Genomic DNA, 18,814 nt, shown 5'->3' with positions numbered 1-18,814 from the left:
TTTTAATATGGTATTGGAGCCAGAGAGGGAGATCTAGTGAGGATTCAGATATGAGAGCAAGAGTGCCTAGATTTGTGAGGGCTGTGAGATCGAGGGCCGTGAGATCTTATTGTTAAACGTGATTCTCCAATTTTTTTTTTTTTTTTTGATCATTGGCTGAGATTGTATACAAATCTTACTGGTGTAGTACATTGTTGTTGTAAGGGCCCTAACTGTGCAAAACTTCATGGCATAGGGTTGTGGTTCATCTGTGCCAGTTATATTAAATGCCATAGATCAATGGTTTGCCGAAATTTTACAAAATCAAGGTGGTGGTTGCAGAGGTGGTTATTTGCGGCATAAAATTGTATACAGTTTGATTTGTTTGTTGAACCAGGGGCTGCGTGAAGTTTGTGAAGTTATTTGTAAACCTATGAGTATGTAGCAGAAGGCGTGAGAAGTAGTTGGATCCATTATTCAACTCGTATTCTCTCCACAATGGTGAGTCGTATCCATTATTCAACTCGTATTCTCTCCACAATGGTGAGTCGTTGGTTTGATTATTATGCTTCGAAAACAATTTTCCAATCCATAAAGTGAATTTGTTTTCATATGAAGAGTATAGTGCGATAGATTAAAGGAGTTGTATGGGATTCAGCTTTTCATGGTGAAAAAGAATTTAAGTGGTATAAGGAGTGAAATATCTTTTTTTTCGGTGAAAGTTTAATTTTTTTGATAAAAAGGTGTATTTGATTAAAAAAGGGAAAATAAAGTTTTGGAAAGAGGCTTTGGTAAAAAAAGTAGAAATAAGAAGTAATTTTGGCTTTATTTTTTATTTTAAGCAAGATTAAGTCTTGTTTTTTTAGATCCTATGCATTTGGATGCAGAGCTTGTGAATTTGGGTTTAGATATGGTGGTTTGGGTGCATTTTGTTGATTGGGGACAATTGTTTTGTCATTATGTCAATTTTCTTTTGCTAAAAATTATTTGAATGAGTCCACAAGGCTTGAGAAGGAAATTATGAAAATTGGAAATTCAAGGTATTAACAGTTTTAAAGGGAAATAATTTGTGTCCCATAGTGAGTGGGGCAGAGCCCAAACCCACTACTGCTACAGCTATTCCAGATTGGGAAAAAAGGGAAACAAAATAAAAGGTGTTTCTATGAATTCCAATTATGGACAACATCATTCCTAATATTAGGGACTGTAAAACATCCAAAGAAACATGGGATGCTCTCAAGTTATTGTATGAAACATTTAATACTAACCAAATTTTGTTCTTGAAGACCAAGCTTTTGTCAATTAAAATAGAGGCCAATGAAAGTATAAACAATTTAATTTCTCGTGTCAAAGAGCTAAGTGATAAGTTAGGAGACGTTGGTGAAAAGGTGTCCAATACACACTTGCTCACCATCACATTAAATGGCTTAGTGCAAGATTATCAAATTTTTAAGTCTTTCAGCTAGAGAGAAGCCTCCTAGTTTTGATGAATTGACAGGTATTCTTGTACAAGAGGAAGAGAGGATGAAGAACTTCAATTTGGGATCAAACAATTTAGATTTGGCATTGGTAGCCAAGGGTAAGCAACCATACAAAGGAAAGCCATGGGACAAAAGAAAGGGAGGAAAGTTTCAAACAAAGAAAAAGGGTATGGCACAACCTAAATTTCAAGTTCGTGATTAAAGAAATGATTATTGTTATTATTGTGGCAAACCTAGACATCATACTAAAGATTGCTATAAAATGAAGTATAATGAGTCTAAACAGAGAAACAGAAGGCATAATGGAAATTTTGAGCACAAACACACATCAATCAATGATGGATTTAAAAATCTCAAATTGTTTGTTTCTAATGTTGGATTGTCTGTTGAGACTGATGATGTGAATGCTTGGTTCATTGATTCTAGTGCATCACTCCATATGTCTTGTAATAAGGATTGGTTTGATGAATATCATGAGAAAATTGATGGAACATGTTTTTTTCTAGGATATAATAGATCCCTTCAAGTTCAAGGATATGGAGTAATAGGTGTGACGTTACCTAATGGAAAAGAGAGACAGATCTGTGATGTGATGTATGTTCCTCGTGTAAAAAAGAATTTAATTTATGTTTCTACTATGTTGAACAAGATCTAAAGGTCGAAATTGTCAAATCACAGTGTGTTGTTAAAGATATCCAGAATCACTACAAGGTTATTGCCAGAGGTACCAAAGTTGGAGGCTTGTATAAGCTAGATGTGACCAAGACGTGGCATCAAGCATTGGCATATACAACAATGTCAACATAAAAGTTATGGCATCAAAGGTGTGGGCATTTAAATCACAATGATTTAATGTTACTTCAAAGAAAAGCAATGGTTGAAGGTATTCTTGTTATCAAGAATAATCATGTTGAATGTGAAGCATGTGCACTTGGCAAGAAACATAGAGAAGAGTTTACTGTACATGAAGAAAAAGGCAAAGAGAAATACTTGAATTAGTTCATACTGATGTATGTGGACCTATGCAAACTAGATCTCTTGAAGGAGCATTGCACTTTCTTATTTTTGTTGATGATAGATCTAGATACACTTGGGTCTATTTCATAAGATAGAAAAGTGATGCTTTTGAGTACTTTAAGGAATTCATAAATATGGTGCAAAAATAAAGTGGGAAATACATCAAAATTCTCAGATCTGATTAAGGGGGAGAATACAAATCAAGAGTTTTTAATCAATATTGTAAAAGTCATGGAATTCTGCAACAATTTATAGTGCCTCATACACCTCAACAAAATGGATTTGTTGAGAGAAAAATAGAACTCTAGTGGAATGTGCATGAAACATGCTTCAAGATAAAAACATCTCACACGACAACATTCACAATAAGAGCAGTTCCATGTACAACAGCGCATAAGTGTACACAAAAATACTCACACATGCAAGACACCTGCTCTAATCTAAAGAAATTTACTATCACACACCCATTTATTCATGGAGAAACAGAAATTTACTATCACACACCCATTTATTCATCGAGAATCAATGAAGTTGAAGGTATCAACTAAGATTAAAAGGAGAAACAAGTTTTATTCATGCACCAAAAGGAAAGCAAAACATAAAATTTTATATGAAGGAATGGAACAGGGGTAGTGGGTCTACGTCGATATAGAACCTGAAAGCTCCGAAGATTCGTATCTATAGAGATCGCTGTAATCGGTTCAATGCAGATAAGAGCCTACTTTCTTTTCTTTTCTCTCTTTTCTGCAGGATGAAATCACAAACCTGGTATGAGGACATCGCGGTCGTGCTTGAAGATGCTTTCATTTGCTTTCCAGTCTTTGTTTTTCATACTGCAAAGTTAGACTTTCTTAACTCCTGACAAAGACAACAATTTGGTTCTACCTGCTATACCCTGCCACAGTCAACAGCTAACGATACAGTTCATTAGATTCCAAATATTATGAATATCTCTATCGCTGCAATTTGTATAGATCGACATCGACAGCCATCTGAATTCCAAAGGAAACCCGTGACATTCCGTCAGACGGCTTTGCGTGCGGTACAAAATAAGAATTCTATAAACCCTAATCCAACCTAACTACCATTTTCACCCACTCGTCTGGAGTTATTGAATTCATTTCGCTATACTCCATAGAAATATGAAAACAATAAATCACCCTACAAAATTATTCCGCCATTTAGCCGGACGAATAAACTTAAGGGTTGGGAGGATCTGCAACTACTACTACCTACTGGAATTATCCACCTTCAGCTCCTATCTGCTCCTCTACATGAATTTTACTTTGTCTAAGTTGGATTTATTGCTGTAGATAGCATCCCTCTATATTACTAAAGTTAATATATATCTTTCTATTTTCTCAATCTTTAATGAAAATAAAATCCTAATGGCATTATGCATCCCCTCTATATTACTAAATATCTAGGTTTATTTTCTAGACTTTTGGTGAAAATCACAATCCTCGTTATGGAAACCTGGCAATGTCTTCTGTAAGTAGATATATGAAGCTTATTTACAAAAATTTAAGAACTTTCCGAGTTTCCTCTCCTGTTTCGACAGTTAAAGTCTGTGCGCAAGTTAAAAAATGTAGATGCTAATTGCTGTCAATATCAAAATCAATGGGGCAGCTTGTGTCCTTTTGTGGTCCATTTGATCCAAGATTCCATGGATATTACCCATTGAACGGCGTCGACTGTCGCGAGATTGAATATGGTAATAAAAAGTTTGCCTTCGGATGTTTGAAAGTCAGAAAGTTATGAATGTTCCTTTGACCGACTGCACAGATTATGTTATTGGTCGTTGGCCAGTACATTGTCAGCAAAAGCTTTAAATGTGAATTGAATTCTAGATCAGTGTCGAGGCATGGAGTTTGACGGGCATTGCCCGGCTGATATGCCCATCAAATACAGTCCATTTTTTTCTTTAATAGTCTATCAATATTTTTTTGATTTAATGATTAAAATGGGCATTCGAATTGTAAAAACCATCAAAATTTAATATTATATATGTTGACAAAATAAAAGTAACTTAAATTTAATAATATATATTTAAATTTATGTAATTTTCAATGTATTACATAGAATATATATTATTTATTTTATAAAATATTAAAATATATGTCAATTAAATATTAGATAAATTGATTTTTAATGAATTTATAGGTTGGATTATTATTTTATTTTTTTAATTTTATTTATATATACATAACTTTATTATATTAAATTTTATGATATATATAGCTAGTATGGATGGTTATTTCAATTGGGTGAGTTTCTATTACTAAAGTATATTGCTTATAAAAGGTTAAAAGGCCAACTCTCTTTCTCTAGGTTAGATAATGAAAAATATTGATTAATTTCCTACAAAATATCCTTGAATATAAATACTTCATTTCTTACTTAAAATATTTGATATCTATGTAGAACTAGACTCAAATGACATCAATTCAAATGAGATTAATTCATAGACATTCTTTTTGGAACAAGTGTTATAGGGCAGTGTAGTAGCTGCCACTTAAGTGGAATTCAAATGAGATCAATTCATAGAATTTTTTTTTGGAACAAGTGTTATAGGAAGCATAGTCCTGCCACTTAAGTTGATGTTAAGCTTTTAGAAAAATTGCAAATTGATATATGGAGTAGGAAAATTAATTATCTACTAAGAGATATAAAGTGGGTACTAACCACTACTAAATTGACACATTTATACTTTTACTCCCAAATATTAATTGATATTTTTCAAAATACAAATAATTTTTTTTTTAATTGATGTTTTTAAACTAAATTGAAATATTATTATTATTATTATTATTATAATAATATATTTCTCACCATTTTATTATTATTATTATAATAATAATATATTCCTGAGTTTCATATATAATAGTGTGCTTATTATAAACTCATATGATTATTAGTTTATAGAATTTGAACTTCATTATTCTCTCATTCCCTCCTAAGTTAATTTGAAAAATATCATTTTGAAATGCAATTTCTATAGTGTTTTGTTATTTCCTTCGTAGTATGCCAAGACTATTTTTTTTTTTAATTGATGTTTTTAAACTAGATTGACATGTTATTATTATTATGATAGTATATTCATCAGTTCCATATATGATAGTGTGCTTATTAGTTTGTAGAATTTGAACTTCATTATTGTCATCATTCCCTCCCAAGTTAATTTGAAAAATATCGTTTTGAAATGCAAATTCTTTAGTGTTTTGTTATTTCCTTCGTAGTATGCAAAGACAATAAATCTTCTTCTAGGAATCTTAAAAGCGCCTTTTTCTCATCGATAATGTTTCTAACTCAGTCATATCACAACTCCATCCACTCCGCTCGATTTGACCATTGGTCTTCCAATGGCTCTCCCTTGAAAATAGTTGAAATGACCGTCCGCATAAATTCTGCAAAGAACTCCTTGTAGGAAAGCTACTTAAATTAGATAAAGCAGGTACTGATTAAGCAGGTACTGAACTCATTAAGCAGGTACTCAAAGATAATTCAAACATTATTGTACAGCATACCTTTCTACCCCCGCGCTGTAAATGCGTTCCCGAATGTTCTTCGACTGATCTGGTACTACGTACTCCATGTGAGTAGGGTATCCTTCCTCCTCACTTACTGATTTGGGCGTTGTTTTTTTATGGGTGGGAAATTCTTCGACCTTAACGATTTCATCTATACTTCCCTCTCTGATCTCGAGATCTCGAAATTACAAGACTCTGCCATTGTCGTCGGATTGCTCGATGCCATACAGGTCTAACACTGGTGTATGCTAGCTCATTTCTGCAGAGTCTTAGAATTTCAAATTAGTGAAAATTTGATGATAATTTAGAAAGAAATTTTTTTGGATTAATCACATTATTTAAGATATTTTAAATTGAATCAATTAATGTAATTCATCTTTAATAATAATTATTCTTGGATCAACATTTGAAACTGAACCAATTAATGTGATTCATTCTTAATAACAATTATTCCTCTATCGACATTTCAAACTGAACCAATTAATATGATTCATCTTTAATAACAATTATTCCTCTTTTTATATCCATCCGTTTAAATTTTAATACACATTATCAATTTTTTTTCTTTTCCTATTTTACAAGTGTCAATCTTTTTTCCTTATGTTATATCGCAAGTTAAACATAACAGCATTCAGTAATCACCAAATTTTTTGTTATATTGCAAGTTAATCATAACAGCATTAAGTACTTAACATAACTTGACTATGACTAAATGAAAGATGTTCATATTGTTTTTCCCCCTTAACTTTGATCTTCAAAAAATTCCAGAGTTCGAACTCTGCAAAAGTAAGAAATCATGATGAAATAAAGTATAGCGAGCCATCATCAGAGGAGGATCTCTTATCATAATAAGAAACAAATCTTTGCTCAGGCGAAGAGAGGATTGAATCAACTTGATAAACATACGTATTTACAAACAACGATTAAAATTTATGACGATTAACGTAAATATCTTCGACTCAAAATTACGGTTTTAATTTTTTAACCTGCCCCTGCTGACGTTTCAATTTTTTTTTTTGGCTGTAAAATACGTTTAATTAACAAAAAAACGTTCCGTGGATCGTTAAATCAAACTCCATGACTGAGTCGTGCGTCGGCATTTTTATATTTCCGAAATATTTTGATCGCTAATTGCTGTTAATTATTTGGCAATCAAAAAGATATGGTTCCTTAGGTAGTTAGGTTGTTTCTCTGAAAATTTTAGAAATTTCAACTATATTTTGAAAAAATCCGGTAGAGATTTTTTAAAATCCAAATAAAAACTGTCGAAATTCATAATTTCAGGTTTGATGGTGCTAAATCTATTTCCCTCCATGATGCACGAGCATTTGGCTCAGAGGAATCATTGCATTTTAGTAGAGATAAGGGGTTTTGTGTTTTAAGTAAGTTGGTTTCCTAAGTGTTGAATTAATGTCATTACTTGGGTTTTGCGTGATTTTAATGAAAATAGGAATTAATTAAGTATTGTGAGGATATTTGTAAATGTTCCCGAATGTAGGAGAACATGAATGATGATGAGTAATTAGTATGGATTGAGATATTGTAATCTTAGAAAGTAGTTCATGATTTATAGAGAATCCTTAGGAGTAGTTGAAAGCTGAGATCTTTAAGGGATAAAGAAAATATTTTAGGAACTAATTGAGGACTTAGAGGATTCTTAGGGTTTAGTTGAGAAGATTGAGGATATGAACCAAAATTGGTAAACATAATCCTTTTGTATAAATGTAAACCATGAAGGCTTAAAAGAGAGAGTTGGAGAGTTAGTCGAGTTAATCGAGTTAGTTAGTCAATTAGAGTTAGAGAGAGAGTTAGAAGATAGGAAGGTTGGATTGTGAGCCTACGGGCATTGAAACGAAAAAGGGCTGCTGATACAGATCATGTAAAGGTAGATCAAGCCAAAACTAGATTGTAAAAGCAAAGTTTTATTTGTATCTATACATTTGTTAATGAATGAGGAAATTGAATTCGTTGTGACTGTGCGTGTCATTCCTTTTATGTATTTAGTGATCCGTAATTGGGAATTTATGGTTCTGTGTGATAAACCATGATAAATGAATTCAAGTTGAATTTTTGAATGTCTTTCTGAGTGACAAAATACTTATCATCTGGGTAGAATCCATGTGATTCCAGTCGGAATTAATAGATGTATGTACAGGTCAAGTAATTACGAAATGTGAAGGAAGGGAAATAATACAGAGTGTATTATGTATTCCAGTTCAAAATGGTGTTAAAGAAACAAGTTGCAGGCAGAGTAATCAAAGGAGTCTCAATGCACTGTTCTTAAGCGGAGCAATGAGTTAGCAGAATTGAACTTGATAACAGGACGTTCTGGAATGGTGAGCTAGCAATGAAATCGAGTTATCAGTAGGTGTGGGGATAGGAGCGGATGAACATTTTGATCATGGTTAAAGCGCTGTATTAAACCCTAGCCGTCGATTGTGTTTTCAACCGCTGACGTCACAGTCAACTGCGGGAGTTAACCATTATTTAATCAGTGTGTTAGTTGAAGGGTTGTAGACCATTGGATAATTGTTGTGCTAACTGTTGGATTAATATCGCATCGCATCATTCATGAGTGAATGGACCCTAGGTGGAAGAAATTGCGACATGCGATGTAAGATGATCGGGCAATTAAATGTCATGCAAGTAGTCCATGTGATATCACTGTTGGGTGTCGGATCAAGTGTGTCTTGATCAAATGGTGGAGAATTAATCTGACAAGATTTGTGTGGAAATTCAACGTGGGAAGTAAACATGGTAGCAATTGTTATTCAATCGGGCACTATTCAATTGTTGTTCAATAGAGTGCTGTTCAATTGAAAGTGTTGTTCAATCGTTGTTTTTCAATTGTTGTAAAATCGGTGTTGTTCAATCGGTGTTGTTTAATTATTGTTCAATTGGTGGTGTTCAATTGCTGTTCAATCCTACGTCATCTTGCGTCATTTTTAGGTGAGCCTTGGGAAATGTGCCAAAGTTGTGGAAAAAGTGGAAAGGTAAAGTCAAAAGCGATTTATGTATATTTCTATAATAAAGCGGATTAAGGGCAATTAACTATGGTATGATTAGTGTTAAGACCAGAGTAAGAGGGTATGGTTAATAATCGCGGGTTTAAGAATTAATGAGAGTTTATGAGGATGGAGTAAAGTTTCTACTGGAGTGATTAATTAAGGTTTAGACCATTGATTAGTTTTTGAAACTTTTACAGATGAGAATTTATTAAGGGGTCTTAAACCTTAGCTAGTGAGGGTTTGACTAGGAAGGTAAATGAAATTCTTGGGAATAAACAAGATTATGCATTTTATATGCATACTGTGGGTATTGTCGGCTTAGGCTGCCATCATTTTGGTATCAGAGTAGGAAAAAGCTTTTTTGGGAGAAAATCAAAGTGGGTTTGTTTTTTGAAGATAACTCAGAACTTATGGAGTTATTTTATTTCATAATTAAATTTGTGGATAAAGAATAGATTTTGAAGAGTTTTCTTTGAAAAGGATAGAATGGAAGAATTTTTAGGAAACCAAAGTGGCACGGAAAAAGCGAAGAGAAGAATCAGATCTTAATCTGATTGAGGTAAAAAGAAATTGATTTTTGTATTTGATTTTGAAATTGGTGATTGATAAATTGATTTTTGAAAGAGATAGAAGAAAATCTACTCTGGGAGAAAGTAGATCAGATTATTGGAAGGACAGATTGAAAAATTGTTTATGAAGGGATAGTGGAAAAACTGCAACAACAACATGTATTCAGAAAATTTGGACAATGAGGTATGGTCTTTATGATTTCAGTTAATTAATGATGAATTATTGATTGTGTTATCTCAAAATCAGGCCCTGGAAGGCTGCAAACTAGGAAGACTTCAAGTAACTGTTTCAGACCAATCTTTTAGCTAAGGCTTAGCCTCCTTAGCCTGAGAGGGCTCTCTCAAAGGATTTAAGGTTTATGATTATAATTGAGATGGCTAACTCTTTATAAAACAAATAGGAATGAGGCTGGTAAAATCTAAATTAACGAGAATCCATTGGGCTCATGGAGTCATATGTGATTTAGCATCAACAATGAATTGGCTTTGCATTAAAATCAAGGCATTCAGACTTCAATATAGATAAAGTACAGCACACACAAAAGGGACAATATTTGAGCATATGAAGGAAATTAGAACACTGCAAGTGATTTCTAAGTAATCAAGTACTCATAATACTGTATACAACATGATAGACAACAAGAGGAATTCATACATTGAAGTCACTATGAGTCTTGAGCAGCAGAAGCCATTTTTTCTGTATTACCAAAAGAAACAGAGTCTTTACATAAGCTTGACAATAGAGCTTTTTTACATAAACTTCCCCCCATTATTACATTTCCCTTTCTCCTATTTATAGAGTTCTTCTACGTGACTGAGATTCCTCCTCAAACCTGAGGGGAGCTCGAATTCTTCTTATCATGACACCTATTGACATCTTCAACTAACTATTAAAAGCAACTTACTACTAATTGACAGCTCCAGAAACCTAAAACAATTAGGATTCTAATTCTACATCATGCTGAACATAGCATTTATTATAATCAAGATTCATTCTCTGATGAGTGGTTTCCTTCAGCTTTAGCCTTGATGGATGGTTAAAGCTCTTTGTTGGTCCTTAATGTCGTATCCCTTTACCTCTGCTGAGAAACAGGAAAATGCCCCTGTTTTTATGCTTTTGGTTTCCTCAAAGATATTCAGAAGTAATTAACCATGTTGATCTTCTTGAATTAGTCAATCAATCCATTGGAGTGACACGTCCTTCGTGTGTTGTAAGCCTTCCCCATTTACATGTATGCTGACAAAAACTTTTTAATGCTGATTGGAAAGTCCTTCAAAATTTGGTTGACTGAACGTTAATTATGTCGCTTCAGCAGTTTCGTAGCATGCTACGAAACTGCTGTGTATTATGTGTATTTACCAGCAGTTTCGTAGCGCGCTAAGAAACTGCTGTGTGATCACAAAACACAGCTTAACATCAAAATCTGACTGACTTGAGTCTTTATTCTTGAGGTGTCTCTTTTCATGTGCCCTGAACCTTTTCAAACTGAATATATATATGAACCCCATTCTTCAAGGTATGTGTACAATATGCAACCTTGACATTTGTGAAAGAATCTTCAAGTAACAAGGAAGAAGAGATGTATGCCAATCATTGGAAATGAAGACAACATCCTCCCCATAAGATCTACTAAAATGTTCACTGCTTAAGAGATTAAGAATCCTTGGAGCTTCAATAGCTGCCTGATATAAGAGGCTAAAATGAAGTTCATTGTCTTGGTAGTCCACCCCAGTATATCAGATTTTAAGCATTAAGGAAAAATATATCAGGGCCCTTTTCAATATAATGTTTCAGACTTCATGGCAAGACCAGTTGAGACGAGTGCTAAGCTAATGTAGGCCCAGCAAAGATGTTGTCGAAGGCTAGGGAAATAATCCTCAGTTATGGTACCAAAAGTTTCCCTCATAAATGTAGAGTCCTGCAAATTCACGAGGAAAGGAGTGTAGTGATACAAACCATAGCTGATATTAACTGTTAGTACTAACTGTTTGTAAATATCCAGGGTTATCCAACCAGTTGTTGCACATATTCCAGATGATGAAACAGTGCATGTATATTTTTTCCAGACCTGTGATGTATTTGTGAGATTAACTTCTCCAGTATTGCATTTCCAATCATATTTGTGAGATTAACTTCTCCAGTATTGCATTGCCGACCATCCAGCCGACCAGTGTAAGCATTGCAAAGTCTAGGCACTAGAGGACCAGATTGATTATAACAAAGAGGGCCAGCAATTGACGGAAAATTACTATTAGCAATAGTACCTAGCACCTTGTTCACAACTATTACCACTTTACTGGTTACTGTTTTTCCCTGATTTAAAGATTGTTCAGCTGTTACCACATCTACACAAGTCAAAATGCAATCAAGGGCGGTATCTTCATAAGGATGTGTAACCCACTCTTTCATGGCGATGCAGGCATCTCCAACGGCACTGTTTAATAAAACGAACATGAATATCCTTGAATGTTAAAAGCCTGCCAGTAATCACTTTGTCAACTGCAGTTTCATTATGGTCCTGAGGAACAACATTAATCATAGCATCATCTTTAGAAATGCTTTCACAAATATCAAATCGAAGTTGAATGTCTCTGCATTATTTTAAAAGCATTGCAACTTGGGGTTGAAGGTACTGGATTTCTTTTAGGGCGATACTGTATTTCCGCTCCCTCTTCCACAAATCAGCCTTCAGATGCATTATAGAGTTTTCTAGATTTCTTTGATTTGTCATAGATTGGTGTAGCTTCTGTTCCATTACAAAAACCCGTTCCAAAATAGCTCGTGAATGTTTGCACGCTTGCCTCTCATGCCACCATGCATCAACAACTTCTTGATACTTGGTATAAATCTTTGCCAGACTCCTTTCGTGTTGAGTATTCTTTTTGAAGCTTATCTTTATAATTAGCTTCAATCTGATTTAAATGAGTTTCTAAAGCTTTGATGACACTGTCGAGCTCATTTGCCTTCTGACGCCACTCCTTAGAGCTCTGCTTGTATAAATCTGCAAGTTTGGAAGCTGTTGCAACTTCCGCTGAAAGATGGTTCTCCTTGATAGCAGCATCTTCTTTAGTGAATTGCAGCTTCTCTCTTGTGGATGCCAGCTTTTCTTCCAGATCCTTCACTTTCTCTTTACTCCTCTGTAGTGCTGCCAGAGATTCAGTTCCTTTACTTTCAGCATCTGCAAGTTTAGCAGAAAGATCTGCCTCTATTTCCGCACTAGTTTGGCGTTGTTGTAGAATTGCATCCACCACTCCACAAAGAATAAATGTTCCTGCCACAAGAAACTATGCGCCAAGTACCAAAAAGTAAACCAAAGTCTTGAGTCCAAGAATAGAAAATAAAAGTCCAAGAAATGCTAGAACCAGCATTGCTGCAGCCACCACAATTAAGGTAAATCGCACATTCTCCAGTACATCCCTTATTGTCCGAGAATTGTCTTTGGTTTTGGACTCCAGATCATTTGCTGCCCTCAATGAGCTGCTCTCACTGGCTGTGCGTTGATGTCCACTGCTCATTGGACTACAAGGCAGCTTCTGCTCTGGCATTTGAGAACACAGAAGTGAAGCCATTACTCCTGTTATTTTCTCAATCCAATCCATACAATCTATTGCACTCTCTGCTTGGCGCTGATCAATTTTATTTGCCAGCTATCATCTGTAAGGGGTTCCATTTGTCCCAGCACATACTAATTTTGTCCATATCTTGAGAAATATAAGCCCAAAAGCCCAATCTTGAAAGAAAACTAAACTCGGACTAACATTAAACCTTTACAAAAACAATTGATGTTCTGAATTTAAAATATTTTTTCTTGAGTGATAACAGGTGGCTCCACTTGGGATAGTGTGCCCCTGTGGTACACTAAGAACATGCAGGTCCAGTGCTTTGTCCGCTTTATGACAAACATAGATTTGCTTGACAAACATCCCTTTCCAGCTTCTTGAGCCTTCACCTCTAGCTTAAGCTTGATGATCACTGTAGGAGAAAGAAATTTACATCTACTTAAAAATGCTCAGTCAACCATGAGCTTATTTACATTTTCCTACCTACCTACCCTATCAATTTCAAACTTCTCTCAACTCAATCAATGTGAAATTTCCAATGTAGCCAATCATTTGTCTTATCTGATATTTGATTTCTTTGACTGCATTGGAGTTCAGAGCCACTATGATATTGTGATAACCACTGCCACTGAAATTGCCTTTGATCTTCATAGAAGAACTGAAACACTGGAGAGTAAAACTCTTCCATGTATTTAGCTATAGGATCCTAGAATACATGTTCAGCTTGATGATTCTCGAAACTTTCTAGTTGTGCAAACTGATCTTCAATAACAGTGTATTCTTCCTCAATCACAAAAGAGATAGGAAGCAACACCCTCTCCTTGTGTTCTGACATAGAAACCTTCTGAAAAGAATGATCATAACCATGAAGACTATATGATTGAATTTGACCTTGTAGACCTTCAATGTCCTTAGCAACTTCATCCAAAAATTTCATCTTATCCTCTACCTTGCACTCAAATGATTTTAGATACGAAGACAAGGACAAAGAAAAATTTTCATCTATTTCTTCATTAATATGATCATCATTCCATTTTTTGAAACCTTGAATTGAAGGAGAGTTTGCCACCACCTCTGATCTATATATCCATTCCTCCAAAAACATAAACCAAAAGTATTTGGCAGGAAAGCTTTCAATCCACCGTTTACATTTCCCTTGAAATGAATCATAGAACATAATGCAAACATCCTCATGTTTAACTCTAAGAAGCTCTATAAAATCATAGAAATCTGATATATGCTTCAAAGTTAAACTCAAATCTTCTCCATTGAATTTTGGACCATTCCTTAGAAAATATGCATCTTTGGGAAAATAATTTGGGAAACCGTGAATTCCTGAAAACTTTATGCATGCATACCTTGAAATAAGAAGGGTAGCATCTGGGTCCTTCATAACTCCAGTGGAATCACCATGAATCTATGAATTTCGAATTCTCCAACAATGGAGTCACCAAGGTAGATTTGCAGCCTCGAAAATTCTTCTGAGCTCCTGCTACCTTCAGAAGTTCAGTCTCTTGATTTTGGGAATGAATAATCTTCACACTCCTGGCAGACGCACTAAAATGTTATCTCAAAATCAGGCCCTGGAAGGCTGCAAACCAGGAAGACTTCAAGTAACTGTTTCAGACCAATCTTTTAGCTAAGGCTTAGCCTCCTTAGCCTGAGAAGGCTCTCTCAAAGGATTTAAGGTTTATGATTATAATTGAGATGGCTAACTCTTTATAAAACAAATAGGAATGAGGCTAGTAAAATCTAAATTAACAAGCATCCATTGGGCTCATGGAGTCATATGTGATTTAGAATCAACATTGAATTGGCTTTGCAATAAAATCAAGGCATTCAGGCTTCAATATAGATAAAGTACAGAAGACACAAAAGGGACAATATTTGAGCATATGAAGGAAATTAGAACACTGCAAGTGATTTCTAAGTAATCAAGTACTCATAATACTGTATACAACATGATAGACAACAAGAGGAATTCATACATTGAAGTCACTATGAGTCTTGAGCAGCAGAAGCCATTTTTTCTGTATTACCAAAAGAAAGAGAGTCTTTACATAAGCTTGACAACAAAGCTTTTTTACATAAACTTCCCCCTTTATTACATTTCCCTTTCTCCTATTTATAGAGTTCTTCTACCTGACTGAGATTCCTCCTCAAACCTAAGGGGAGCTCGAATTCTTCTTATCATGACACCTATTGATATCTTCAACTAACTATTAAAAGCAACTTACTACTAATTGACAGCTCCAGAAACCTAAAACAATTAGGATTCTAATTCTACATCATGCTGAACATAGCATTTATTATAATCAAGATTCATTCTCTGATGAGTGGTTTCCTTCAGATTTAGCCTTGATGGATGTTTAAAGCTCTTTGTTGGTCCTTAATGTCGTATCCCTTTACCTCTGCTGAGAAACAGGAAACTACCCCTGTTTTTATGCTTTTGGTTTCCTCAAAGATATTTGGAAGTAATTAACCATGTTGATCTTCTTGAATTAGTCAATCAATCCATCAGAGTGCCACGTCCTTCATGTGTTGTAAGCCTTTCCCATGTACATGTGTGTTGACAAAAACTTTTTAATGCTCATTGGAAAGTCCTTCAAAATTTGGTTGACTGAATGTTACTTATGCCGCTTCAGTAGTTTCGTAGCGCGCTATGAAACTGCTGTGTATTATGTGTATTTACCAGCAGTTTCGTAGCGCGCTACGAAACTGTTGTGTGATCACAAAACACAGCTTAACATCAAAATCCGACTGACTTGAGTCTTTATTCTTGAGTTGTCTCTTTTCATGTGCCCTGAAGCTTTTCAAACTGAATATATATATGAACCCTATTCTTCAAGGTATGTGTGCAATATGCAACCTTGACATTTGTGAAAGAATCTTCAAGTAACAAGGAAGAAGAGATGTATGCCAATCATTGGCAATGAAGACAACATCCTCCCCATAAGATCTACTAAAATGTTCACTGCTTGAGAGATTAAGAATCCTTGGAGCTTCAATAGCTGCTTGATATAAGAGGCTAAAATGAAGTTCATTGTCTTGGTAGTCCACCCCAGTATATCAGATTTTAAGAATTAAGGAAAAATATATCAGGGCCCTTTTCAGTATAATGTTTCAGACTTCATGGCAAGACCAGTTGAGACGAGTGCTAAGCCAATGTAGGCCTAGCAAAGATGTTGTGGAAGGCCAGGGCAATAATCCTCAGTTATGGTACCAAATGTTTCCCTCATAAACGTAGACTCCTGCAAATTCACGAGGAAAGGAGTGTAGTGATACAAACCATAGCTGATATTAACTGCTAGTACTAACTGTTTGTAAATATCCGGGGTTATCCGACCAGTTGTTGCACATATTCCAAGTGATGAAACAATGCATGTATAGTTTTTCCAGACCTATGATGTATTTGTGAGATTAACTTCTCCAGTATTGCATTGCCGATCATCCAACCGACCAGTGTAAGGATTGCAAAGTGTAGGCACTAGAGGACCAGATTGATTATAATAGAGAGGGCCAGCATTTGACAAAAAATTACTATTAGCAATAGTACCTAGCACCTTGTTCACAACTGTTACCACTTTATTGGTTACTATTTTGCCCCGATTTAAAGATTGTTCAGTTGTTACCACATCTACACAAGTCAGAATGTGGTCAAGGGCGGTATCTTCATAAGGATGTGTAACCCACTCTTTCATGGCGATGCAGGCATCTCCAACCGCACTGTTTAATAAAACGAACATGAATATCCTTGAATGTTAAAAGCCTACCAGCAATCACTTTGTCAACTGCAGTTTCATTGTGGTCCTGAGGAACAGCATTAATCATAGCATCATATTTAGAAACGCCTTCACTAATATCAAATCGAAGTTGAATGTCTCCGCATTCTTTTAAAAGCACTGCAACCTGGGGTTGAAGGTCTTGGATTTCTTTTAGGGCGATACTGTATTCCCGCTCCCTCTTCCGGAAATCAGCCTTCAGATGCATTATAGAGTTTTCTAGATTTCTTTGATTAGTCATAGATTGGTGCAGCTTCTGTTCCATTACAAAAACCCATTCCAAAATAGCTCATGGATGTTTTCACGCTTGCCTCTCATGCCACCATGCATCAACAACTTCTTGATACTTGGTATAAATCTTTGCCAGACTCCTTTCGTGTTGAGTATTCTTTCTGAAGCTTATCTTTATAATCAGCTTCAACCTGATTTAAATGAGTTTCTAAAGCTTTGATGACACCGTCAAGCTCATTTGCCTTCTGACACCACTCCTCAGAGCTCTGCATGTATAAATCTGCAAGTTTGGAAGTTGTTGCAACTTCAGCTGAAAGATGGTTCTCCTTGATAGTAGCATCTTCTTTAGTCAATTGTAGCTCCTCTCTTGTGGATGCTAGCTTTTCTTCCAGATCCTTCACTTTCTCCTTACTCCTCTATAGTGCTACCAGAGATTCAGTTCCTTTACTTTCAGCATCTGCAAGTTTAGAAGAAAGGTCTGCCTCTATTTCCGCATTGGTTTGCCGCTGTTATAGAATTGCATCCACCACTCCACAAAGAATAAATGTTCCTGCCACAAGAAACTATGCGCCAAGTACCAAAATGTAAACCAAAGTCTTGAGTCCAAGAATAGAAAATAAAAGTCCAAGAAATGCAAGAACCAGCATTGCTGCAGCCACCACAATTAAGGTAAATTGCACATTCTCCAGTACATCCCTTATTGTCCAAGAATTGTCTTTGGTTTTGGACTCTATATCATTAGTTGCCCTCAATGAGCTGCTCTCACTGGCTATGCGTTGATGTCCACTACTCATTTGACTACAAGGAAGCTTCTACTCTAGCATTTGAGAACACAGAAGTGAAGCCATTACTCCTGTTATTTTCTCAATCCAATCCATACGATCTATTGCACTCTCTGCTTGGTGGTGATCAATTTTATTTGCCAGCTGTCATCTGTAAGGGGTGCCATTTGTCCCAGCACATACTAATTTTGTCCATATCTTGAGAAATATAAGCCCAAAATCCCAATCTTGAAAGAAAACTAAACTCGAACTAACATTAAACCTTTACAAAAAAAATTGATGTTCAAAATTTAAAATAATTTTTCTCGAGTGATAACAGATTGAAAAATGCTATGAAGATGTTTGATACTTGTAGCAAAGAATAAGCAGTTTTTGATGATGATGGCAACGAACCTATCCAACTATAGGTTGGAAGAAAGGATAAAGGTGACTGAGTGCAACAACCAAAGGAGCAGTGAGACTCTAAAATGTTCGAGAGAGTGGTCCAAGAGAGAGAATACCTAGGAAGAGATCAAGCTCAAAGAGGAAGCTTGATAGGGTATTGAGTAGTAAGAGAATAATGTTATAGAAAAAGGCTATGTTGCAGATCACCAATGAGACATGGATGAGCTCATGAAGGAAGATGGCCATGGAAGGTCATAGAAGAGGTTCTAGAGAATGCAATATAGGTAAGATGAGTAATGAGGAGTGAGAGAGAAATCTTGCAGTGATGAGAGTACGGTTGGAGATACTATAGGGATGGCTACAAGAGAAAGAGAACGAAGACCGAAGACATGGATGGAGAATGAGGAAACATGTCAAATGGAACCCATTGCAAAAGAAATGGAATTCCAAGCTGATAAACGAGTTTTGAAAAATTGAACAAATACATATT

At 35.3% G+C, this 18,814-nt stretch overlaps 2 pseudogenes; both read right to left on the bottom strand.

Annotated features, from left to right (window-relative positions):
• Window positions 1-11,362: 11,362 nt before the first annotated feature.
• LOC149184907 (uncharacterized) lies at window positions 11,363-13,045 on the bottom strand (annotated as a pseudogene).
• Window positions 13,046-16,255: 3,210 nt separating this feature from the next.
• On the bottom strand, window positions 16,256-17,820 carry LOC149184906 (uncharacterized; annotated as a pseudogene).
• Window positions 17,821-18,814: the final 994 nt, after the last annotated feature.

This window comes from Pinus tabuliformis, chromosome 3_2 (assembly GCF_031772625.1).
Source record: "Pinus tabuliformis cultivar Carrire ecotype Pingquan chromosome 3_2, CPIR1, whole genome shotgun sequence".
Classification (NCBI taxonomy): Eukaryota; Viridiplantae; Streptophyta; class Pinopsida; order Pinales; family Pinaceae; genus Pinus; species Pinus tabuliformis.
Note: the sequence above shows the minus strand (reverse complement) of the source record. Positions and strands in the feature narration are given on the sequence as shown.